This window comes from Symsagittifera roscoffensis, chromosome 7 (assembly GCF_963678635.1).
Source record: "Symsagittifera roscoffensis chromosome 7, txSymRosc1.1, whole genome shotgun sequence".
NCBI lineage: Eukaryota > Metazoa > Xenacoelomorpha > Acoela > Convolutidae > Symsagittifera > Symsagittifera roscoffensis.
Genome location: NC_087068.1, coordinates 6,705,443 through 6,732,545, shown reverse-complemented (window position 1 = coordinate 6,732,545; position 27,103 = coordinate 6,705,443). Strand labels below are relative to the sequence as shown.

The following is a 27,103-nucleotide window of genomic DNA, read 5'->3' as shown; positions in this document are numbered from 1 at the left end:
AAACAGTTGGGAAAATCAGCAGAAAATAAAAACTAGTATGCCGAATAAAATGTCATTTTTTTTATTCTTTAGTAAAAATAATATTAAAAAAGGAACAAAACTTCGTCGAAAATGTCTAAAAAACTCTGTGCCAAGTTTTTAGTCGTGCCTTTGAATCCCGCACTGGATTTCGATGGATAATAGTCGATTATATTTCCATTTTAAAGGCAGTATCTATAAAATTATAAAAAATAATTGATCAAATTCCATCAAAAATGAATTATATTCCTTGTATTTTTTATATCAATATAACCAATTATTATCGATTATAATCGTATATAATCCAATAAAAATGGATGATAATCATAAAACTTTTTAAATCATAATATCCATTATAATAGATTATAATCGATTATAATGTATTTTTTGAGAATTATGAATTTTGCAAACTTTTTCGAAGTTATCTCATTTCGTGTTTCGTACAGTTGCTACGTAGCTACGTATTACATTTAATAAATTTTTACTCATCGTCCCTTTTAACAACCCCCTTCCCTAGTTTTAATCACCCCCACAGTTTGCCCCCCCCCCCCCCCCACAGTTTGCCCCCCCCCCCCCACAGTTCCCCCCCCCCCCCCACAGTTTGCCCCCCCCCACAGTTGCCCCCCCCCCCCCCACAGTTTGCCCCCCCACCAGTTTTGCCCCCAGTTAACCCACCTTGCCCCGTGGGCGTGTAACGGGGGGAAGACGCTAAAAATGGGCGAGGCAGTGAAAATTGATAAAATGTAAACAAACTGGGGGGGGGGGGGGTAATGGGTAATTTGTAACTTGAGGGGGTTGGCTTTGGGGATAAACAACGTAGGGGAGGGGGGGGGGCAAATGCGGATGGGGGCAAAGTGAGGGAAGGGGGTTAACTTGAGTAGTTTAAGATTGCGAGTAGGCCGTGAGTAACGCAGAAATGTTGCAAGTTTTGCAATTGATTCTGCAAAAAAGGTATAGATTACAATCCATTCTAATCAATTAGAATGGATTTTAAATGGATTATTATAATCCATTATAATGGATTTTAAATGTATTATAATGCATTATTATAGATTTTAATGTTGTATTTTTAGAAAAATAATCGATTATAATGACAATATAATCGATTTCGTGGTCTAAATTTGCAACAATAATGGATTATAAGGACAACATTTCAGACAACAATTTTTGATCATAATCGATTATTATCCATGGAACTCCGATGCGGGATAGGTTTCGTATTTTTGCACAATAACCATTTTAGACAGCTGTTTTTGGGTATCCATTAGTCCGCTATGTTTTTTACGGTGGATGAACTGTCTTGATTTTATCACATGTAGTAAGCCCGTCTACAATAATCAATTGTTTCCCAAAAGTTTGGTTGTGATCTGTCCAAGCTATGAAACTTAGAACAATTTTAAATTGAGCCGTCGTTAATCGGTTTGACAATTCTAAATTTCATAGACCGAATCTGTTCGCGAACAAGTAAAGTATTTATAAGCAAGCTAATCAAGCTATGAAACGAAGCAAATCGGAAGGCAAAAATTAAGGTTTTTCGATTGAAGCCATTCAAGCAATGAAAAATTGAATTCTTAAAAAATATTTCATAAGCAAATTTTTCCGCTAAAAAATCAAGTATTTTTCCAGCAAGCTGCAAACGATGAAACATTGAAATATTTCACGTTGTTCTTCGACCAAAAAATATATTTTTTTCTAAGCAAACTAATCAAGCTCTGTGGTTTCTCATGTTGTTTATTAGACCAAAACACGTTGCGAAAAATTTCAAGTTTCCTCTGAAAGTTTTTTTATAGGAAATTTTGAAATTTTTCATGTTATTTCGCAGAGAGAATCACTTCTCAAAAAATTAACGTCTTTTAAGAAGGCCAGTCAAGCAATGGAACCTTGATCAAATTTTTCTTAAGCAAAGTTTTCAAGTTACGAACTTGAGAAAATTGAAGTTAGTTTTAGACCGAATCGGTTTGCGCAAACTTTAAATTTTTCTAAGCAAGCTACTCAAGCTAAAAGGTTTTAAAAAACTCAAGTTGTTTAAAACTCAAGTTGTTTTTTCTTATGGAGCGAAATGAAATGTCGTAAAATGGTTATTCAAATTTTAAAACAGTTGAAATTTTTCGAGTTTTTTTTTTTAAGTGAAATGTGAGTTGAATTAATTTAAGACAAAAGACTTATTTCATAGACCAAATCACCTCGCAACTGAAAATTTTAAAGCAAGCTGTTGAAGCGATGAATTGTCAAAATATTACAAGTTGTTCTTCGACGAATCATTCGCGAAACTTTCTAGTTTTTCCAAGCAACCTATTCAAGCTATCAAATTTTAAAGTATTTCAAGTTATTTCATGACTGAATCGAATCGCGAAAAAATTTAAGTGTTTCTATCGAAGTCAGTCGAGCTATAAAACTCTGTAAACAACCAAGTTATTTCATAGATGAAATTGGTTTACAACAAATTTAAAGCAAGCTAATCAGTCAATGAGTTTTTTTAAACATACCGAAACGGTCCGCAAAAAAAAAACATTTTTTCTATGCAACCTATTCATGTTATAAAATATTGAGATATTTTACGCGTTATATTAGATGAAACCAAATTGCAAAAAAATAAAATTTTGCCATGCAAAACTTTTAAGCAAAAAAATGAAAATTCTCAAGCTGTTCCGCAGAGTGAATCTTTTTAATATGAAATAATGTTGTTCTTAGCAAGCCATTCAAGCGGCGAAACTTTCAATTATTTCAGGTTATTTCAAATTTATTTTTTTTCAGCAAAGTATTCCAGTTACGAAGCTGAAAAATTTTGAGTTTGCTTTGAACCGAATCATAATTTAAACTTCAAGTTTTTCTGAGCAAGATAATTCAAACTTCAAAGTTTTGAAATAATTTAAGTTTTTTTTATGAAGCAAATTGAAATTTTTCTAAGTTTGCTATTTCAACTTTAAGAATTTGAAATAATTTACTTTTTTTCATTGAGAAAATTGAAATATTTTAGTTAAAAAATGTTTTCAAGTTATTTTATAGACCGAATCAGCTCGAAAAAAAGCCTTTTCTGAGCAAACTATTAAAGCGATGAAACGTTTTTTAAAAAACCATTTGCTTCAGAGAGCAAATTAGTGTGCTCGAAATTAATTTTTTTTTCGCTAATCCAGCTATGCAAATATTTAAATGTCAAGTTATTTCAATTTTATTTAAATGTCAAAGCAAAGCGATTGGCAAAAAAATAGTGTTTTTCTATTGAAGATATTCAAGACACGAAATAATCTAACTTTTCTTATAGACCAAATGAGTTTGCGAAAAATACAAGTTTTCATCTGCAAGCTATCCGAGTGATGAATCTTCGTTTAATAAAGCAGTTATTCGAATAATTTAAATAATTCAAATTGTTTCATGAAGAAAAATTCAAGTTTTTTTATACAGTATCTTAGTCGCAAAAATTTGCTAATTCTAAGCAAACTATTCAAGCTATGAAGTTTTTTTAATTTTGAAAAATTTTGGATTGTGAAAACATTTTTGAAGTTGTCCAAGCGCGTTAGCTTTGAAACAATTCAAGTTACTTGATCAAGCGAATCGGATGGCAAAACTCTAAATTTTTCTGTTGAATGTTTTCAAGCATTGAACTTTTGAAATATTACGGGTGGTTTTATCGGCCAGACCGATTTGCAGAAAAAATCAATTTTTCTTTAAGCAAGCTTTTCAAAACATGAAAATTTGAATTATTTTAAGTTAGTTTATAGACGAATTGATTCGCTAAACGGATTAAGTTTTTCGAGGCCAGCTACTCAATTTTCAAAACTCCGAAAGATTTCAATTTAAATCATGAAATAAGCGTTTTTTTTCCACTGAAGCCATTCTAGCAGAGAAACCTGGAAACTTTGCAAGTTATATGTTAGACTGAACTCTTTTATAAAGGTTACATTTTTCTTAGGTCAGCGTTTTAAGCAATGAAACCTTCAAATAGTCCAATCTATTCTGCAGAGCAAACCAGTTGGCAAAAAACTATGTTTTTCTTCTAAAGTGATTAAAGCGACAAAATAATTCAATTTGTTTCATTGACAGAATCAAGCGGCAAAAAACTTCTAATTCTTGTATTACCAAATCTGTTTGCAGTTTGCATACAATACCATTTCTTTAAGCAAGCTATCCGAGCAATGATTCTTTCAAAAAGTTTTTCAAAGTTTTCAAAAAAACAATCAACTCGCAAAACTTGTTTATTTTTAGTCAAACTATTCAAGCTATGAAACTTAGAACAAACTGAAACTATTTCACAGGTTGAGTCAGTTCAAAAAAATTTTAGTTGTGCTCGGAAACCTATTCAACCGATTCAACTTTTGAACAATTTAAGATTTTTCATGAAACGAATCTTAGGGTAAAAGTTTTATTTTTTTTCTGTTGAAGCTATTCAAGCTTTGAACTTTTGAAACAATATAGGTTATTTCATAAGCTGAATTGATCCGCAAAAAATCAAGGTTTTCCTCAGCAACCTATTCAAATAGGTTTATAGAATGATTCGGTTCGCCGCAAAACTTAAGTTTTCCCAAGCAGGTTTTCTAGGCTTTGAAACCTTGAAAAATTTCATTTTGAACCATGAAATGACTTCGATGGCTAGAAATTTAGTTTATACTCTGCGGCCAATCAATGGATTAAAATTCAAAACAAGCAGTTTGTTTTTTAAAATGGTTACCTTTCGGTAACGTTACAGTTTTCCTACACCAGCTATTCAATCGACGAAGTTTTCAAAAACTCTAAGTTATTTTTATAAAGCAAATCATTTTGAACAAAATCAATTTTTTGATGATATTCTTGCGCCAAAATGTTTCAAGTTAGTTAATATGATGAAATGGTTTTTTTGGATAACATGGCCAGCGGGGCAAGAATGTTATTCACCGGATTTTTTGGAATTTTTTTCAACCACAACAAAAAAAAAAAACTAAAATCTCAACCCAATGAATATAATAACAAATAATCAAAAAAACTAAACATATACAGTACCGCACAAAAGTACACACATACTACTCCAACAGCACCACCATAAATACACAATTTATCAATTCTTACTAATTTGCAATTAGTCCCACAAACAAAGTATTGATTTACATTTTCGTTAGCTTCACACATCCATCAAAGCAATCAAATGCAACACAGTCTCATGTTTTTAGCCCACGATGAGCCGCCATCGCTCCCTCTCTTATTGTTCCAATCTCCAGCGACAACACTCTCTCATTTCCATTTCTGACCTCACTTCTTCTCCTTTTCCAGTATTCAGTCCCAGCTTTAAATTTTCGCAACCAACTCGTCTCACATGCACTCCGATAATTCTATTCAAACAGATTTGGATACACACAAATCTTTAACCAACCCTGCTATCGAGATTCCTGATGAAGTTCTCGAATCAAATCGAGTCCCACTACTAACTACTCACAACACCCTTTACTCCAATAATTCCCTCAGTTCCAGTAAAAAACCTCTCGAATTCCAATTTCTCCTGTGCTTATGCAACTTTCAAAGAATTCCCCTCTCTCTAGCACTCTCCCTGATACCCCGAGCCCTATGACAGACGACCAATTAGAACACAACTTCGACGGCTTTGATCCACATGAGCAACAAATTTATAATACTGACCGGTAACTTGCAATCCACCAATTAACTCAGCCTCACCATCAGAAACATCAACATCATCCATCAGTAATACTCCCACCCGTACACAACGCATCCTCATGAAACAAAAACACCCCACGAACGCACCTCGATGCTTAATCAATCGACCTTCATCATCACAGCTCCTACGTATGAATCGCCCTACCACTAATACTAACACTTCCAGTAAAAAATACCAGTAAACACTAAATCTATTGATTCTAGTAGATATAAGAATAGGATTAAGATCGGTACTAGCATAAGAACTGGCACTAATATATCCAGCCAAGAATAAGATAGCGTGATGAACAGATGGTGTACCAAAATTTTTTTATGAGGATGCCTCTCCGGACCTAAACTCAATAGGTCGAGTCAAAAAATATTTAGAAAAAAAAAACGCAAAAGCTGATTTAAATTATCCGGAAAAAAGTTTCGACTTTGAAAATCAAAATATGTTTCTCTCTAATTTATTCAAAAATAGACAAAAAAGGATGAAGAAAAAAGTTAGAGAGCATCAAGTTTCTCAAAATTTGCATAAATGAAAAAATTTTGTTTAATTGTCGAAAAATCTTTTTTGAGGTTTATTGATTTAATTTGTTCATAACTTAGTCGAGTGGTTTCGGCTTAATTTTTGGTTGCCGAAGAAGAGCCTGTTTTTGTGGTAATCTGGTTAAATTTGAGTAAATTTTTGGACCTAATTTTGTTAAAATTAATTAACGCACAAAACAACTTTTTTTTAAAATAATCAATGTTCAACTGTTTTTCTACACAACAAAATTTCAATTTCTAGGATATTGGATTAACAAGGAAATAACACTTTTAAAACTATCATACAACGCAAACAAAGTCAACTCGTTTGAATTCGTCGAAGAGTTGGCTAGCTCTAAAAACATCCACAAGTACAATTCTAACCTCATCCTCTTAGGAGATACACATTTGATTTATCTTAACGCACAAAAAACTTCATTACTGTATAACCTGGAAATGACCAGTGAAACAGCACCAGCACACCCAAAAGGCTAATATACTACATAATCACTTATTACAGTTTAGAAGATCAGTCGAACAGATTTATCCAATTAAAACAGACCATTTATCCACACTATTCAATACTGAACTCAGATTACGCCAGAAAGTAGTCCCCATAAAATGCACAGCTTACAATTAAACTAAATACTCAATTGAGAATTTCAAAACATTCTTAGCAAGAAAAAACTGAGACAAATTTTATGGTCATTCACTCCAGAAGAAATGTGCAGGGTTTTAAAGCTTAATGTTTTTAAAACATTAAGTAAATGTAGACCGGCTAAAAGATTTTACGTCCGAAATGATGATTACAGAAAATTTTTCATGGACGACCAATGTGTTTCACAGCTGTTGATTACATCCAGCTTCTAGAAAAACCCCTTTTTAGATAACATTCACAAATAAAACTCTACCACAAGCTCCATAACCTCTTACAAAACACTCACCATGAATTCATTGTAACTCCTGAAGAAAATAAAATCAATCCAGCACTCGAAATTCTTTAGCCACTCCTACGAACAAATAATGTGATTAGTATGCCTGCAAAGCGTTCTTATGCAATAACCCACGATTGAATCTAACTTCCCCAATAAAATTTCTTCTGATCCCGACCCTAATTTTTTACTTGTGTGTCTCACCAATTCCCTTAATTTTTACCAAAAATTTCCAAAAATGAACAAAAATTAAACTTTCGTAAAATTTTTCTATAAAAAGCTAATTATTTGCATTAATTTCTCCAAGAGAAGGCAAATTTGGCAAAAGTGAAATTGTGAATCAAAACAAAGAAAATCCCACACATTGCAATCAATTAATAATGAGTAATGATTTAAGATAAAAACTAGCCTTTTTATGTGATTTAATTTGTTAAATCCACGATTTGCCATTTGAATTGTCCACATTTCTTGAACTACTTTCCACTCTTCCGCTATATCTCCACTACGGTATTTGTGAATGAATGTACTTCTAGTTTGGCAAACTAAATGATAACTTCTTTAACTAGCTTTCACTTGCATCAAACGTTCCCTAAATCCGGTTGGAATGGGGAATTAGGTCTAAGCTGAAGTTTTTAACGCAGCTTTCTAATGTGACCGAACTAAAAACATGTATAAAATTCAGTATTTCTAAAAAAAAAAACAAATTTATTTTTTGAAAATTTTAAAAAATTTTCGCAAACTTTTGGAGTAAAAACTTTTCTTAAGTTTAAATGGAAATATCTTTTTTAAGCTTTTTTGGCCTAATTTGTTCATAATTTAGCCGAATTATCCTCTTAGGAGATAAACTTTGGAATATCAAACGCAGATAATGTTTTATTCCCGTATAACCTCGAAATGACCTGTGAAACAACATCAGCACATTCAAGAATTCTGATAGACTACATAATCACTGATTACAGTATAAAAGATCAATCTAGCAGATTTCTTCAATTATAACAGACCATTTAGCCGGAAAATAGTCCCCGTAAATGCACAAATTACGATAAAACTAAATACTTAATTGAGAAAGTCAAATCATTCTTAGCAGAAAAAACTGGGGCAACTTTTATGATCAAATCACTCCAGATGACATGTGCAGGGTTTAAAGCTAAATTGTTGCAGAGCAATAAAAATATATGGAAAGCTTAAAAGCATATACGTCCGAAATGATAAATAGAGAATAAATTACACGGGCGATCAACGTGTTTCACAGTTGTTCTCGATGAAAAAAATGCAAACATATCAAGGACACAAAAAATCAAAGAAATTATCAAAAAAAAATTAGCTTCTAATAGATTTTTTTTTTCGAAAATCACATACAAAGAATTTTAGAGTGGCAAACCTCTTCAGAATTAATTTTACTTCAGTATGATATTTCGTTTAAAAAATGAAAAAAATCCAAGAAATCTGAGAGAAAACCTTTACTTTATCAATCAAAAACAAATTTTCAGTCAAGTTCTTCACAAATATTGAAAGTAAAAAAGAGTAACTAAATCCTAATGTCAAAAATTGCCTGGCTCATCTGATTTTCCATCATGAGCTCTGAAAATTGGATGCAAAAATAAATCTCATAGATCTGACGTTCCTTCTTATTAAAATCCTGAAGAAGGCAACACACAGAGTCTTTCAAAGAAGCGGTGGTTACACCAACTTTAAAAAAAAATACGATCCAGAAGATCCAGATGACTACGGTCCAATTTCAAAAACTGGAACGCAATCGAAGGTCTTCGAGAAACAATTATTCAATCAATTAAATGACCACTTTCAGCTAACTATCTCCAAATAACACTCTTAATGAACAACAATCTCATTTGCAACACTAAATTCGGGTTTAAAATTTCCTATTGAACAACAGACGCAATCTAATAATGCACATAAATTTTTAAAAAAGCTTGTGAAAATTACAAGTTGGGTATAATAAATAAGATTATTCCGAAAGTGCAATTATATGGTAAAATAATTCATAAGCTATCGTCAACAGAAAGCAACTGTCAACAATATTGAATCAATTTGTTTTTTTTTCATCATGGGGTTCCACATGGAACTGTACTCGTACCGCTCACTTTTAGCCTTTACATTAACAATCTAAATAAGCATTTACTCGACTTTTGAAAAATAGTGCAACATGTCAAAGACTTATAACTCTTCTGTGAACACCATGACCTGGCGCTGCAAAATTTGGAAGAATACTGCATAAAACATCACAATTTTTTCCAATCCTATTCTCATAAACACAATGCCACGAAAAGAGAACTTAACAGAGGAAAAGGGTCGAAGGAAGAAAAATTTTGTTCGATGAATTTTTCATTGAGAGAAAATCGAAGTTTGGTATCATGGAGTGATTCTGGACCAGTTCTTAACATTCCAGAAAATTGTAAAATGAAAACATTACAAACAATAAAAAATCACTCAAAAGCAGAACATGATTTTTTCATTTTAAAAAATACGTGCCATGAGTCAACTACACTGCTCAGCAGTTCTCCTAAGTGCTTTATCATCAAACTTAACCATATCAATTGAAAAGCAGTTAGTGCTAAACATGCTGCAGTGATGCGAAATTTGATTCATTGTCCGATCTGGAGCTCAAGTACATCCTTTAAACACTTTCCATGTTTCTTGATTGCAAAAAACTGTCTTTTTCAGAAAACAAAAAAAAGCCGATTTGATAGGAAATTGAATATGAAAATAATGAAATTGACTTAAGCCAAAGAACAAAAAGCAATTCCTTGCTGGAAGATGAAAAGGTAAACAAATTGAAAAACTATTTTTTAAAAGATAAGTTACACTTAAGATTAGAAAAACTTTTGACTTCAAAGTGAAATCTAATAAGAATTCCTTATGATTATTTAAATACGATTACACTGTGACAACCTATGGTACATTTTTACGGAGAAGATTGTATTTTATTTAACTTTTAGCCTTTTTCCTGATAACTGTTTGCAATTACAATAACTGCTTTTGCTAAAAATATCCTATAATGCTAAATATTGATGTGAAAATAAATGAGACTTGCATTTTTTGTCTTGAATCAATTTCGGAAAGCAGTTATTGTTTTTTTAGTGGGCAATCATTTTGAACGTCTATTGTTGGAGTTTCCATATTTGTAATGTCTTGTTCCCATCAAAGTTTAGACTAGGCAATTGAAGGAACAAACTCTCTTTAATATATTTCAATAGTCAGAATGGGAAACAAAATATGTTTTTTAGAAATACGTTTGCTCCAACCAATTCAACAACACCCACAACTCCCTTTATGCTGTTTTCTGGGGAAAGGATTTCCGTACATGGCGAAGAGGATAAGTTATTTGCAGACCCAAAACTTCATCTTCATTTTCTGCTCTATAAATTTCTGTGGGAATTCTATTTGGTAAGTATCTTTTTTTACTGCAAGGAAAGAAAAACCTAAGATATGAACCACTTAATTGAGAGCGATTCAGCATTCTGGAAGTTTATCATTCTTAAGTCCTGTCTGTCAAGCAGTTCGTGCTCTACGTATCGGAGGAACAGCGGAGTACTCGCCTTGCTAGGGCATGAAAATGATCTTCTTTTTAAAAATGATGACGGTCTTTTTATCTCATCTGCAAACTATTGCCAACTTGTGCTGATATTGAAAAGATATTTTAAATATCATATTGATAACCTAGGATTAGAGCAAAAGAAATTGAAATACCGTATTGAATAAGTAGTTTGAAATCAGTCCTTTGACTTGGCAATAAGGGGCATCAAGCTGATGAGGCTTCAGGTCGAATTGCACTACAGGAACTGCAGGCCGACGATACATGAACTTAAGAAAAATTACGATCTTGATAAAAGAGAAATGATCTTGAGAAATTATGAACTTGATAAAAGATCATCATGGCCTCAAAAATCAAAAGTTGATAAGTTTTATGTACTTTCATGCTATAAATGATTTTTTTGAAAATTTGCGAACAAGAAAACTTTTAAAAAAATTTTAAAAAAATAACACATTATGCAGTACCGGATTTAACGTGGGGGGGGGGGGGGGGGGGGATTTACCGCACCCCTTGTCACTTCCTCACTCAGGGATTCGACCCCCTGACTACCCAAAGGGTTCCCCCGTTGGCACTATTTAAAACCTCTATATTTGTTTGGCTGACAAACTAAATTTCAAGGAAAAAATGATTTTTGGTGAAAATTGTCCAAAAGGTGTCTAAAAACGCTTCTTTATCCTGTTTTTTCGATAATTTTCGCGCAGTTTAAAAAATTTAGGCAAACAGAGTCTTTTTTGTGCTTTGGGAGAGCTTGGAATATCAATTTGATTGACGTCAAAAAATATTTGACCAAATTTTTGAAAACATTTTTTAAAGTCCACCTTCGAGAAAATCCTAAATCTGCTCCTGTGCACTATTAATCAAAGGCTTGATTTTCCAATCTAAAACAAAAAAGCGACAAAATTTCAAGCTGAAAAACTTCATGCCGCATTACGAGGCGAAACTGTGAACTGAATAGGCGTCCAGAGACAAGTCTTAAAAAATCTTAAAATGTTGTCGAAACGATCAAAGAAAATGACAGAACAAAGGGAGCGTCCTTGTTGCGGAATCCGCTTACAATTCCCAAAATGCACAATTTGGCCTCGTAATGCGCATTTTGATTTTCTCAAATGGACATTACTAGGAAAAACTGTGCATTTTGTGATTTTTAAGCGGACTCCGCAACAGGACAAATTAAGATTTGTCGCGAAATCCGCAACATTGCTACTTCTCTTTTATCTTTTTTACTGTTTTGATTTTCACGAACACTGTATTGCTCAAAATTGCGCCAAAAACATTCAATTATGTGGAATCCGCAGCAAAATTTGTCGAATCCGGGAAAGTTTGTGGAATCCATGAACCCTTAATAAATAATTGTAAGCGGAATCCACAAAGTTTTTACTGCTGAATCCCTTTACGTTTGCGGAATCCGGAACAAAATAGTGTGGCGAAATATTTTACATTACAGGTATTTTTAAGCGGAATCCACGGATATTTTGTAATTGGAGTCGACATAGATTTCGGAACATGTTTCAAGACTTGTCTCTGTAATCTAGGAACCTACAGACTCAAAATTTTGCCCCTATCCAGTGCACAGTTTGGCCTCGTAATGAGATCGATTGTTCCTAAACAGAACGCATTTTAGTTCTTTAAGACTACTACAATAATCTGATCGAAATCAAAAACAAAGTGAGTATTATAACGAAGCTTTGCTTTGCTTTCTGCGTATTACTGAACTGGAATTCATTGATTGCTTGTTGGAATTCAAATGACAATCCTGAATGTTCTCTTCATAAGGCCATTATGCGGAGAAAGTTCCAGATTCTTTTACGAACTCCAAAAACTGGTGAGTTTTACACAGCCTGTAAATTATAACGCAGATCTCACTACTATGATACACAAATATTGTTTTCGACCAGGTTTTTGTATTCGTCTTAAAAAACTAACCATTTGTTTTTAGCATTATTGCTCCGACTTTCGATACGAAAGCAACGGAATATTTGTGCTCGGGGTGGGTTTTTTTCTTCAGACAAATTTCGACTTTTTAACTAGCCATTTTTGACGGAATTTTTTTTATATCATTCGAAAGGTATTGTTGTCTTGAGCTCAAATTTGAAAAGATATTTCACCTGTGATCATTTTTCGCAAAGTTATGGGGGTTTAAAGATTACCATTTTGGCCAATTTGGGACAATTAACGCGCGATATATTTCGCGCTATGAACGCGTAAGCGGAGAGTTAATCCGTCTTAGAAATCGTTCCAAATTGGTTGAAAGAAGCTTATTTGCCATAATTGATTTGTTACAAGGAACTAAATCTATCCTGTTGTACTTTGTATGGCGTGTGGGGTGATAATTTTAATTTAAAAAATTCAAATTTTAGAAAAAAAAATTTTTCATTTGGTTTTTTTTTCATTTCCTTTTTTAAGGTTATTACTGCTCCATGAACCTTAAAAGGCAGTCGGAACATTCAGGGCTTCACCCTGATATGAGCAGTCTTGTTTGCATTTAGTTGAGAAGTTTTGTCAGCTCATTAACCAGTCCTAAAACAATCAGCCCATTGGTCTCCTAAATTTTTTAGGTGCAAACTGTAATGCTATAATGTTGTTTATAATGTTGTTAAAAGAAAATAACGGAAAATATATGCTTCGGGTGCTTGTTTTTTGAGACCATCGTTGACTTTTAAATTCGGCATTGTGGCAAAAAAAATTCCGTCTGAATTTTTCCAATAAATAGAGCTTTAATGAAGGCATGAATATCCACGTGTTATGGTTTTAAATGAGGTTATTGTGGTTTGAGTAGAAGATGTTGAGAGTGAGTGAGGGTGGTGCATATGCAAACTCATGTTATAAGGTAATTTATAGATTTCCGGTGGCTCCAGTTATGTATTAACATCAGGTGTAGACTCCAATAAATTAAGATAGAGAAGTGAAATGGTAAGGTTTCAGTGTGAACATTATGATTAAAAATTTTTAGAATGTACTTATTTTTTTCTTTTTAGGTTCATGGTGAATCAATAAATGAATTTTTACAGAGCAAACAAGTTTTTCCTTCATTTGAAATAAGATTGAAAACTATGGTGAGATTTGAAGTGATTCTGACTGAAGTATTTTGTGGAGCGTTGAAAAAACTGTTGCTACAAGTTGTAATTATGCTGAATTCCACTGAAACATCATAAAAAGTAAAGTAGAAGGAACTATACAAATGGCTTCATCGTTAATTCAGTTTACCGCAACTTTCTAAAAAGTAAAATATAGCAGCTAAGTGTCGTACCACTCGAACATAGCATCTCGGTACACCTAAACGCTTCTTTCAAGTGTTCTCGTTTATTGCTTTTTTATGGATTGATAATTTTGCATCTGCCCCGAAAGAGTATCTGCAGTAATTTTTCTCAAGTTTTTCCCAAATGGCTCTCGTATCTTCCCAAATGGTAATCGTAAATTTTTTTTCAGCAAGAACTAATTGAAGCGAATCTGTTGCCATCTTCAGTTTCTTGAAACTTTTTTTCTCACAGATTTTGTCAAAAAAGTTATCATAGAGCTCCAGCATTTTCAGTTTTGCATACTGTAGTATGAAAATTTCAACAATAATGTGTTTACTGTGTTTAATTGTAAATTTTAGTAGCTCCACCTCGTACAAATCTTTCTAAACTGTTTTTAGTAAATTGAGTACGTATTCGTTGAAAACTTTGTGTGTCTTTTCGTTTTTCAAAAATGTCATAATCGTGTGTCCAGATCTATCCTTCATTTGATAAAAAACGAAAGATTACCTAAACTTCCTTAAATTCTGCTGCAATTGCTGATAAATGGTTTCATCTCCTTCTCTTCTAGTATCAACCATTGAGTGGGCGGACTTATCAGAGCAATGCCTAGCAGAATTATGAAGAAAAAGGCACGTTTCAGTGCATTAAAAAACAAGTTCTAAAAAACAAGTTCTAAAAAACAAATTGGAGTTTTCAGCTTGAAGGTAGATTTCAGCATTTTTTAAGGATGTTTGAGCATTCCATTCTCAATTGAATTTTTTTTCTAGTTTTGGTTCATCCCCAGCATCTTTTCCTAAGTCTTTTGCTACTAAATTTGAATTTGTCAGAGCAGTAATACGTCTTGCTGCACAGGCCCAACATTTTAGTACAGCGAATACCTTCTTTGATTAATCCAGGCTCTCGTTTATCAAGCTTTTAATGACCAGCGCAGCATGTATTTGGGAACAAATTCTACTTGGCGTCAGCTTTAAGTTCGTTTCTACAGTCTTTTTGCCGAATTTGTGTCCACTGAGTTTTCTTGTCAGGTAATATAAAATCCTTCAACTTCTCGGCTGATAATAGATACAAAGAGTCCGTACTCATCTCTAATTTCTCAAATTTGTTCTCATTGCAGTACTTGTGAAAAAAATTGTAGAAAAACTCCAACATTCTAGGTTTGGCATATTGAAGAATGAAAAAGCATACAGTTATTGGTTCTCTATGTTCAATTGTTGACTTCAATAGTTCTACTTCTTTTAAGTTTTTTTTTCACAACATTCAATAGCCTAATTTTTTTTCATTTATTGCTTTGTGTGTCTTTTCATTGCCGTTGTATTTGGGTTTCGTGTGTCTAGATCTGTCCACACTTTGATAACCGAACGAGTAGTTACTGAGAAGCTTCAGGGTTTTAGCCACAACTCCAGAATGAGAATTCTCGCCTCCTTCTCGTCGAGCATCAACAACAGATTGAACAAAATTGTCGAAATATTTCCTAAGTGTGTACTCAACAAACCGATAATTTTTTGCAGATTGAAATCCAATGCTTAGATAGAAATTAAAAAGGGTAGTGATGATTGTGCCGTGTCCTAACGTCGTTGTGGGTTTTTCGACAAATCATTTTCCTCGGCATTTACTTATCTTGTATTCCCCAAAAACGTTTCGGCAGACGACAATATTTAAATTATTGAAGGAAAAGTTGAAAATTTGGATTTCAACTCGTCGGGAACTTTTAAATCACATTGGACATAGTCAAAAAGAGATCCGTTCTTTCTCTTTTCAATGAGAAAAAAATAACAGTAGACAGAGGTCTTTTGTAAGGGAAAGTTGTCTTGACCTGATACTTGACTGAAGAATCTGTTTTAATTTGCCCCCACCACTGACACTGAATATTGAAACCTTTTTACTGAATATTGAAACCCTTTTCTTTAATATATTCTCGTCTCAACTCATCCATTTTTCGCTTCTTGTTTCCCATTTCAATATCTGTATCCCACAAAAATGAACGGGTTTCTTGGCAGTAGCAGAAGTGAAAGTAGCAACCCATAGATACAAACACTGTTTTACAGTGATCGTAGTAGCCATCAACATGGAAACCATCAATTATTTTCTGCTTTACGGTTGTGTAAAAACTCTCAATTTTACTAGTCTCAATTCTTGATAGAAAGACATAACCATGTTTTTGAAATTTCTTGTTCTGTTCTTTCTAGCCCTGAATCGTTCACTTTTGTGTAAAGTCCGGTCGGAACATCCTGACATATTGAAAAAGTATATGACTGGCAAGCATCAATTCCAACTATTGTTTCCCAAACAGTTGACAATTTACGAATATAAGCTTGGCAGACAACTGCTTTTCGAGAAAAAAATATTGATGGACCACCAGTCACGTTCTCTGATTTTCTCACACAAGTCCTTATTCGAAAAACGGTTAGTAGAACTTGTGATTTGTCGACTTATCTGAGCAAATATTTGCCCAATTAGGAAACTTGCAACCCAGTTTCAACATGTCAATGCTTTAATATGGTAGAACTACATTTTTTTTGCATGGCTTCAAGAGTAGGAACAACATTGTTGCTGTTATATCATCGTATGAAGTCTTTGAGAGTAGTCATCTTGTGGTGTTCCCAGATTAACTTTAAAAACGAATTATTGTTGAATTTTTTTGGTGCAACTGATTGAATACGTAGCTTTTTTAGCACACCATTAAAAACTTTTTCTACAGGATTATTGTTTCTCAGTTTGCTGAAAAAGCAATCGTATGGTCGTAATTTTGTACAGTCAAGCTTGTCTGGACTGTCACACAGTTCGTAGGGGAAAATTACTTTTGTTTCACCAAATTTTTTGCTCCGCCCAGAAACTTTATTAAAACGAGAAACTGTACGTCTCTCTGAAATTGAAGGAAATGAAAACTCTCGCCTTCTTAATGTTTGCTGGCTCGACTTCTTTATCTCAAATAAGTTATGGAAATAAATAAGATTTGATAAACTTCAGATCGTACCTCCCATTTTTTTGAATCCAAAACATGGCACAATATATACATAGCGCTCTAAATGCTGTTTCAAATCAATCAGCTGATTTTTTTGAATTCTCAAGAATTGTGTAGACTTATTATCTTCCTCGCCATCCTCAAGACATTCATCTTCAAACTCGAAAACTTCTAATCTTTTGGTGAAAGATCTAGCATTGAGTTTATAAAAGATCTTTTTGACTCGATATTAGACATTGTTATCGATTTCTTGGATTTTGGTTTCCGTTTGTTGTTTGCATTTTTCAGCGAGAACTCCAAGCTGGAAGCAAAAGCAATTCTTAGGAGTTCTGAATCTTTTTGACACAAGAAAACTGAATCACCTTGCAGATTTGAAGATGTTTAGATGAACGTAGGGACATGTTTTCAAATCCAAGTAGTTGTTTCGGTTGCTTTCTATTTTTTTGTGGGAAGGCAAATTGATTCGAAGCCAAAATTTGCTACATTACTGAATAATTTCTGATCTATCTTCAGTGTAGGGATTGTTGAATCCGTTCAGATTATCGAATATTGTTTGCCGTAACGTGTACGCGTTTTTGTGATAAATATGTTGAACTCGTCGTTGTTGAATACGTCTGATATTTTAAAGAACCAGTCATAGCTGGGACATCAAAAATACTTAAAAAAAGAATCAATATCATTCGTGTGAATGATATGGTTGATGAATCTTAATAATTTCACGGTTTTAGTAATTTTTTCAAAACTTCACTTGGCTAATTCTCCAACATATTTTCCTTCCTGAATGTCAAAAACATAAATGTATATCGACAAGAAATAAATCATCAATGGCAACTCCGCAAATGTTCTTCGGATCGTATCCAGATTTTGATTTAAACTCTGTAAACAGCTGAGATGTATGAGCATCGAGGTTACTTTGGCCATGCAAAAACATTGTTAACGCACGGAAAAGAAGACAAAGATGATCTTTGTATGGTTGTTTATCTTTATTCGATAAAAGACAGTTTACTGAATGGTTTTTCAGTTAAGGGTCGGGTACTACAGAGTCTGGACATCTCATTGTAATGTTTTTTTAGTAGTGGAGCGAAAATTGTGACATTTGTGATCAACTTGATCCTCCACTTTGCGTTCTGACGTTTTTGAGCGCATTGCTCCCCGATATCAATTTTGTCAACTTTTTCCTCGTTTATAATCAAATCGACTTTTGTGCACAGTAAAAGCGGTTTTTCAATTAGAGTATTGTTTTCGTGTGCGTAGTAAAACCGATATGCCCCCGCTTTGACATTACGAAGAAACTATCCAAGAGCGATATTGGTTTTGCAGCCGAATCCAGCTTATTGAACACTTCATTCAAATTTTCTTAGACCTTTGAAAGTTAAATAATTTATGTCTCCCATTCTCCATCCGTTGCAGTATCCACCAGGAAGTGTTGACAAGCACTCAACTCCTCTTTGAGTTTCTCTCCATCTTTCCCTTCCTCCTCCACAACCTTGTTCAAGTCTGTCACCGTATCACTTGGTTTCCGTTGCTTCGCTCCATGTTGTTTTCTCCGATTTCGTTGAAGAGATTAGTAACTCGGGAACTCCTTCTCTTAGGACAAGCAAACTGTTAATTGCTTGGAAAATGGTTGAGCTTGCTTTTTGACCAGGTAATAATTCTTTTCTTGCTGATTGTAAGTGAAATAATACAATCCAGACAAAAAATAACACCTTTAGCGCATATTTTTTCATGTCGTGCTCTATCAGCTAGCCTGTACTATTTGACACAGTCCCCACACTTAACTTTCTCGTTTTTATCAAGCAACGGCATCTAAAAAATGAGAAATTTACAAAGAACCAAAAAATAGAATATTAATTTTTTGTACCTATCAAATGGGAGATTTGAAATGTCCTAAATACGTATTCAGGATTGATACTTACTTTGAATTTTTGAGAAAAAGATTGATGACTTTTTTGTAATTATTTATGAGGGTAAAAATTGTTCTTAGCGTAAAATCAAATCAGAATGAATTTAATTTTTTTGCTGTTGCTTAGAAAAAACTAATCAAATAAAATCGATTTCAACCAATCAGAATTGACCAATAGGAAAAATGATTTAATATTTGGTTTTTCCATTTTTTGAAAAATGTTCATTAAAAAACACTGGAATTTCAATCGATTTTTTAATCGATGAAATTAATAATGACTCAATATTTTTTTTTCACAATTTTTTGGACGTTTATGTTGTCCAAAACAGAGTTCTCCGACTAAATAAAGGTCTATTTAGGGAAACTCACTCAACCAAAGAGCTTACTTTTGATCCACATAGTGCCTATCAAAACTTCAACCTTACAGCTGCATTACACTTGACCAGGAAAAACTTTTTGGTTCTAGAAAATTTAAAATTAATCAAAAAGTCGTACGATCATATATCAAAGACTCTCTTTATCCCCTACCCGATACCCAAAATTGTAAAAACTCCCCAGCCAAGTTCTTTATTCCTTCATATTTTGAAAGATTTTCAAAACTCAAAATACTGCATGATTAAGTCTGGAATCAGATTTCTAGAGGCTTCTTTTGAAAAGTAAATCAATTTTGAGCTGTCATCTCCAAATTACGTCAACATCAAAGAATTTGAATATCAATTCAAACATCAGCAATTTTTCTTTAATTACAAAAATCAACAAAATCTCATTGATTCCGATTGATCACAAATGTGGAAATGCTACCTGTAAAAATTCTCTTTCTTACGTTACTTACATCAGCAATAATTCTGATTGTTACAACAAACAACTTATGGTCACTTTTGCGATTGCTTTTGTGTATATTTTTAATTATTTGGATCATTTGGGTCTCCAAAAAGGGTCCTCTGATTGAATACACCGCCATAACGTAAATGATTTTTTTTTGGTTGAAAATGACAATATGTACCAAGTTCCTATAATGGAACTTTGTTTTCGATTGGACACGACTGTTATATAAAATCTCCTTAAAAGGAAGATGAAATCTGATTAAACACGACCGCAAACCAAAAATGAAAAATCAAGTTTGATCTGTTAAAATCCTCACTCTTAACTAAAAATCATTTTATTTTCAATTTAACTACCGTCAACTACCGCCTCTCTCAGCTCAAAATCGGTCACAGTTCTTGTTTTTACTCTGTATTTTTTAGTCAACTTTTTTCTTAAAATGATCTTCACAGCACAAAACAGCAACATTATGTACTCTGTGTAATTTTCACCTGATCTAGTACAAATCCAAGTGCCAGAAACAGCGTCTGGAGTATGTTTGGCCCGAACGAATATCACAGTCAAAGTAGGGCACATGGTGGAAGTGAGGCGAAGAATTTCAACGAGCATCATTTGAGTCAAGTTTCCATAACAAAGAACTAACTTGGAACAATGCAAATGATGGAGGATGTGTCTCAGCATGTGGGAACGAACTACCTCAAGATTCGTGACTCTATATCTGTGGCTCAAATAGTCGACGACTCTTTCTTTCCTTGGGAGGAGGACAGGAGATCAGCCGAAAACTCCATCACAAGAGATGAAGATGAGGGCTTCTCAGAAGCAACCCTCAAAACAACCCTCCACAACAACCACCATCGATGGAACCTCGAATTGCTCTGCGTTCTAAAGAGAACCTCCAGAACTCTTCTGCTGCTCTACATCTCTTTGATTATTTTTTTTCTGTAAATAGTTGTTTCTTGACATTTATTTCCTTCTTTGTAATTAATTAATTTCTTCAATTGCATTTTGATTACGAGAGTAGATGAGAAGTTCAGGGTAAACCATTCCAAATAATTGAAGAACATTTAGAGTAGAACTTAATTTAGCGCTCCAATTTGGCACACAGTTAAGAAACTTGATCAGTTTTTGCACAAAAAACTGAAACACTTTTCGCATCTTGTCAAAAAATGAAACACTTTTCGCATTTTGTCTAAAAAGTGAAACAATTTCCCCATTTTATCAAAAAAAAATTAAACGATTTGGCATTTCGTCAAAAAACTGAAACTCCTTTCGCATCTTGTAAAAAATGAACCAAGTTCCGCATTTTGTAGAAAAAATTGAATCTTTTTTTGCAATTTGTTAAAAGAATTGAAACTTTTTTTGCAGATTTTTGAAACTCAGAAGAAATTATCGCATGTTATTTACAAATGTGTACAGATTTTTTTCAAATTTTTTAAAAACTGAAATTTTTCTTCTCTTCTAATAATTTCGTAAGCATTTGAGAGAAAACACATATATTATCAAAAGTTTTTTAAGTTTTCTTTAAAAAATTGACATGATCACCATTTACAGATCCAGAACCATCAATCAAACAGTCAATTGTTTTTAACAAATCAGGTTTTTGTTTTGAGTTTTGTACTTTACGAACTCATTCCAGAAATGCTGAACCTATAGTTTGTGCGGAAGCCAATTTCTGGCTGGAACATAAATAATGCCGTTTGAATTTTTTTGCGTAGTGGTCTTTTCATTGCAACACTTGGCTTTTTTTCTGCTTCTTTCCATTTCAAATTGCAATGAACAGCGCGATCAAATTGTTTGAAATCTTTGACAGTTGATGAAATAACAATCGAATAAAATTTGTATTTGTTAAGAGTGTAAACACAATCGATAGCTTGGAAGATGAAATGAAAATTATCCAATCGTTGTAAAATTTGATCAAAAGATGAGACAATCAGAAGTTTGTGGAACTTACAATTATCCAAGGAACAGTAGGAGTTATGGGTAGAGACACAATAATCATGGGTTTTTAAAATATTTTTTGTTAAAGTCACTGGAAACAGAATTAATTCGTGATTTTCTACAAAAACTGAATAAATGCTTGGAAGAGCTTGACACATAGCAACAGCAATCTGGATCATGGATTTTTGCTTAGAATTTTGGTTTTATGTAGGAGCACTAACCCCTACAAACTTCCACGATCATACATCAAAGACTCTCTTTATCCCCTATCCGATACCCAAAAATGTAAAAACTCCCCAGCCAAGTTCTTTATTCCTTCATATTTTGAAAGATTTTCAAAACTCATAATACTGCATGATTAAGTCTGGAATCAGATTTCTAGAGACTTGTTTTGAAAAGTAAATCAATTTTGAGCTGTCTTCTCCAATTACGTCAACATCAAAAAACCTGAATATCAATTCAAAAATCAGCAATTTTTGTTGATCACAAATGTGAAAATGCTACCTGTAAAAATTCTCTTTCTTTCGTTACTTACATCAGCAATATTTTTGATTGTTACAACAAACAACTTATGGTCATTTTTGCGATTGCTTTTGTGTATACTTTTAATTATTTGGATCATTTGGGTCTCCAAAAAGGGTCCTCTGATTGAATACATCGCCATAACGTAAATGATTTTTTTTTTGATTGAAAACGACAATATGTACCAATTTCCTATAATGGAACTTTGTTTTCGATTGGACGCGACTGTTATATAAAAATTCCTTAAAAGGAAGATGAAATCTAATTAAACACGACCGCAAACCAAAAATGAAAAATCAAGTTTGATCTGTTAAATTCCTCACTCTTAACTAAAAATCATTTTTTTATTTTCAATTTAACTACCGTCAACTACTGCCTCTCTCAGCTCAAAATCGGTCACAGTTCTCGTTTTTACTCTGTATTTTTTAGTCAACTTTTTCTTAAAATGATCTTCACAGCACAAAACAGCAACCTTATGTACTCTGTGTAATTTTCACCTGATCTAGTACAAATCCAAGTGCCAGAAACAGCGTCTGGAGTATGTTTGGCCGGAACGAATATCACAGTCAAAGTAGGGCACATGGTGGAAGTGAGGCGAGGAATTTCAACGAGCATCATTTGAGTCAAGTTTCCATAACAGAGAACTAACTTGGAACAATGCAAATGATGGAGGATGTGTCTCAGCATGTGGGAACGAACTAACTCAAGATTCGTGACTCTATATCTGTGGCTCACATAGTCGACGACTTCCTCTTTCCTTGGGAGGAGGACAGGAGATCAGCCGAAAACTCCATCACAAGAGATGAAGATGAGGGCTTCTCAGAAGCAACCCTCAAAACAACCCTCCACAACAACCACCATCGATGGAACCTCGAATTACTCTGCGTTCTAAAGAGAACCTCCAGAACTCTTCTGCTGCTCTACATCTCTTTGATAATTTTTTTCTGTAAATAATTGTTTCTTGACATTTATTTCCTTCTTTGTAATTAATTAATTTCTTCAATTGCATTTTGATTACGAGAGTAGATGAGAAGTTCAGGGTAAACCATTCCAAATAATTGAAGAACATTTAGAGTAGAACTTAATTTAGCGCTCCAATTTTGCACACAGTTAAGAAACTTGATCAGTTTTTGCACAAAAAACTGAAACACTTTTCGCATCTTGTCAAAAAATGAAACATTTTTCGCATTTTGTCTAAAAAGTGAAACAATTTCCCCATTTTATAAAAAAAATTTTAAACGATTTGGCATTTCGTCGAAAAACTGAAACTCCTTTCGCATCTTGTAAAAAATGAACCAAGTTCCGCATTTTGTAGAAAAAATTGAATCTTTTTTTGCAATTTCTTAAAAGAATTGAAACTTTTTTTGCAGATTTTTGAAACTCAGAAGAAAATATCGCATGTTATTTACAAATGTGTACAGATTTTTTCAAATTTTTTAAAAACTGAAATTTTTCTTCTCTTCTGTTAATTTCGTAAGCATTTGAGAGAAAACACATATATTATCAAAAGTTTTACCACCAATTACAGATCCAGAACCATCAATCAAACAGTCAATTGTTTTTAACAAATCAGGTTTTCGTTTTGAGTTTTGTACTTTACGAACTCATTCCAGAAAAACTGAACCTATAGTTTGTGCGGAAGCCATTTTCTGGCTGGAACATAAATAATGCCGTTTGAATTTTTTTGCGTAATGGTCTTTTCATTGCAACACTTGGCTTTTTTTCTGCTTCTTTCCATTTCAAATTGCAATGAACAGCGCGATCAAGTTCTTTGAAATCTTTGAAAGTTGATGAAATAACAATCGAACAAAATTTGTATTTGTTAAGAGTGTAAACACAATCGATAGCTTGGAAGATGAAATGAAAATTATCCAATCGTTGTAAAATTTGATCAAAAGATGTGTCAATCAGAATTTTGTGGAACTTACAATTATCCAAGGAACAGTAGGAGTTATGGGTAGAGACACAATAATCATGGGTTTTTCAAATATTTTTTGTTAAAGTCACTGGAAACAGAATTAATTCGTGATTTTCTACAGAAATTTGAATAAAAGCTTGGAAGACCTTGACACATAACAACAGCAATCTGGAACAATAATTTTTGCTTAGAATTTTGGTTTTATGTAGGAGCACTAACCCCTACAAACTTCCGTAATTGGGAACTTCACACAAAATTTTCCTTTACAGTTCTATTTTCTTTTATGGTTCAATAAATGTTTCATATTGTTTACTTCCATTTTCCTTGTCTCAAGAGTTCGTTTTTCTTGTTTTTTATTCATTTGATCAGTCTGTTCTCCTATTGAAAAATGTACTCAAGACAAGACAATAGTCCATATTATGTTGAGTTTTTGAAAAATCAAACAAGAATTGGGAGATTTGCTTGGTCCCAAAAGATGAAGATGAGGGCTTCTCAGAAACAACCCTCAAAACAACCCTCCACAATAACCACCATCGATGGAACCTCGAATTGATCTGCGTTCTAAAGAGAACCTCCAGAACTCTTCTGCTGCTCTACATCTCTTTGATTATTTTTTTCTGTAAATAGTTGTTTCTTGACATTTATTTCCTTCGTTGTAATTAATTAATTTCTTCAATTGCATTTTGATTACGAGAGTAGATGAGAAGTTCAGGGTAAACCATTCCAAATAATTGAAGAACATTTAGAGTAGAACTTAATTTAGCGCTCCAATTTTGCACACAGTTAAGAAACTTGATCAGTTTTTGCACAAAAAATTTAAAAAAATCACTAGAAAGTTTGCAGAAAAACAAAATTACCAGAAGGTTTTTTGCATCTTGTCAAACACTTAAAACACTTATCAAATCTTTTGAAAAAATATTGGTACACTTTCCGCATTTTGAAGAAAAAAAATCATTTTTCGCATCTTGTCATAAAATTTTAGAGACTTCTTGCATTTTTTCGAAAACAGTGAAACATTTTTCGCATCTTGTCATAAAAAAATGAAACTGTTTTTACTTTTTGTCGAAAAAACTGAAACACATTTCGCATCTATTCAAAAAATGAAACATTTTTTGCATTTTGTCTAAAAAGTGAAACATTTTTCCCATATTTTCAAAAAAAAATTAAACGATTTAGCATTTCGTCGAAAAACTGAAACTCCTTTCACATCTTGTAAAAAACAAACCAAGTTCCGCATTTTGTAGAAAAAATTGAATCTTTTTTTGCAATTTGTTAAAAGAATTGAATTTTGTTTTGCACACTTTTGAAAATCAGAAGAAAATATTGTATGTTATTTACAAATGTGTACAGATTTTTTTCAAATTTTTTAAAAACTGAAATTTTTCTTCTCTTCTGTTAATTTCGTAAGCATTTGAGAGAAAACACATATATTATCAAAAGTTTTTCAATTTTTCTTTGAAAAAATGACATGATCACCATTTACAAATCCAGAACCATCAATCAAACAGTCAATTGTTTTTAACAAATCAGGTTTTTGTTTTGAGTTTTGTACTTTACGAACTCATTCCAGAAATGCTGAACCTATAGTTTGTGCGGAAGCCATTTTCTGGCTGGAACATAAATAATGCCGTTTGAATTTTTTGCGTAATGGTCTTTTCAATGCAACACTTGGCTTTTTTTCTGCTTCTTTCCATTTCAAATTATAATGAACAGCGCGATCAAGTTGTTTGAAAACTTTGACAGTTGATGAAATAACAATCGAATAAAATTTGTATTTGTTTAGAGTGTAAACACAATCGATAGCTTGGAAGATGAAATGAAATTTATCCAATCGTTGTAAAATTTGATCAAAAGATGAACCAATCAGAAGTTTGTGGAACTTACAATTACCCAAGGAACAGTAGGAGTTATGGGTAGAGACACAATAATCATGGATTTTTTGAACTTTTTTTGTTTAAGTCACTGGAAACAGAATTAATTCGTGATTTTCTACAAAATTCTGAATAAAAGCTTGGAAGAGCTTGACACATAGTAACAGCAATCTGGAACAATAATTTTTGCTCAGAATTTTGGTTTTATGTAGGAGCACTAACCCCTACAAACTTCCATAATTGGAAACTTCACACAAAACTTTCATTTACAGTTCTATTTTCTTTTATGATTAAATAAATGTTTCTTATTGTTTACTTCCATTTTCCTTGTCTCAAGAGTTCGTTTTTCTTGTTTTCTTCATTTGACCAGTCTGTTCTCCTATTGAAAAATGTACTCAAGACAAGAAAATAGTCCATAATATGTTGAGTTTTCGAAAAATCAAACAAGAACTGGGAGATTTGCTTGGTTCCAAAAATTCACTTTGAACGCTGCTTTCAACTATTCTAGAAAAATGAGTTGGGACAACTCATAAAAGGCAACAAGTTTATCTCGGAGAAAAAGAAGGAGAAGCATTCTCGGCAGTTAGAAATAGTGTTATTCAGGATGCTGAAAACCTTAGACTTGTTGCTATGTTGGAACTCATTTCTGACAAAGAGTCAACTATGGATCAGGAGCTTGCCGGCTGCAAAAAAGTGTTTGACATAGCAGCTTACAATAGGAGGCATGATTGAGCCACGATCAAGAAGTACAATATTAACAAGCCTCCCTACATTCAGATTCACCTCTTCACTGCAAAAGAGAACGAAGCAATGAAACAAGTTGCCTATGTCAAATATACTTTGTACGAATCCAAAGAACTGTCCCAAATTATGAAAAACATTGTGTTTGTTGAGAACTGTAATGTACAATAAACTCTGTTTCTAAGTTTTTTTGTCTTGTAAATTAATTATTTAACCTCATAATTATTTTTCACTTAGTATTCGAGTTGAACAGTATGAGTTGGAATATTGGTTTTTCAAGATGTTCAATCCTAAAACCTCACAATAAATTGGGACTTTTTCATATTGTTCTGCAAGAAAATTCTCAAAAAATTTGTTAACTGTTAGAGAATTACAAAATTTACCAAACTTGCAGAAGTTGGACGTAGACTCACAAATATCCAATCTCGCTCGGAACCCATAAACAATTATTGAACCCAGCTATCAATCCAAACTTTTGTGGAGTTATTTGTATTTGTTTTGCTTTGAATGTTTTTTAATTTTACTTTTCGTCATTTATAG

The 27,103-nt window shown here is 33.1% G+C and overlaps 1 protein-coding gene across 1 annotated transcript in view; it reads right to left on the bottom strand.

Annotated features, from left to right (window-relative positions):
- Nucleotides 1-27,103, bottom strand: part of LOC134851742 (coiled-coil domain-containing protein 63-like) — a gene marked incomplete in the record, with an annotated part of 375,128 nt that overhangs the window by 266,165 nt on the left and 81,860 nt on the right.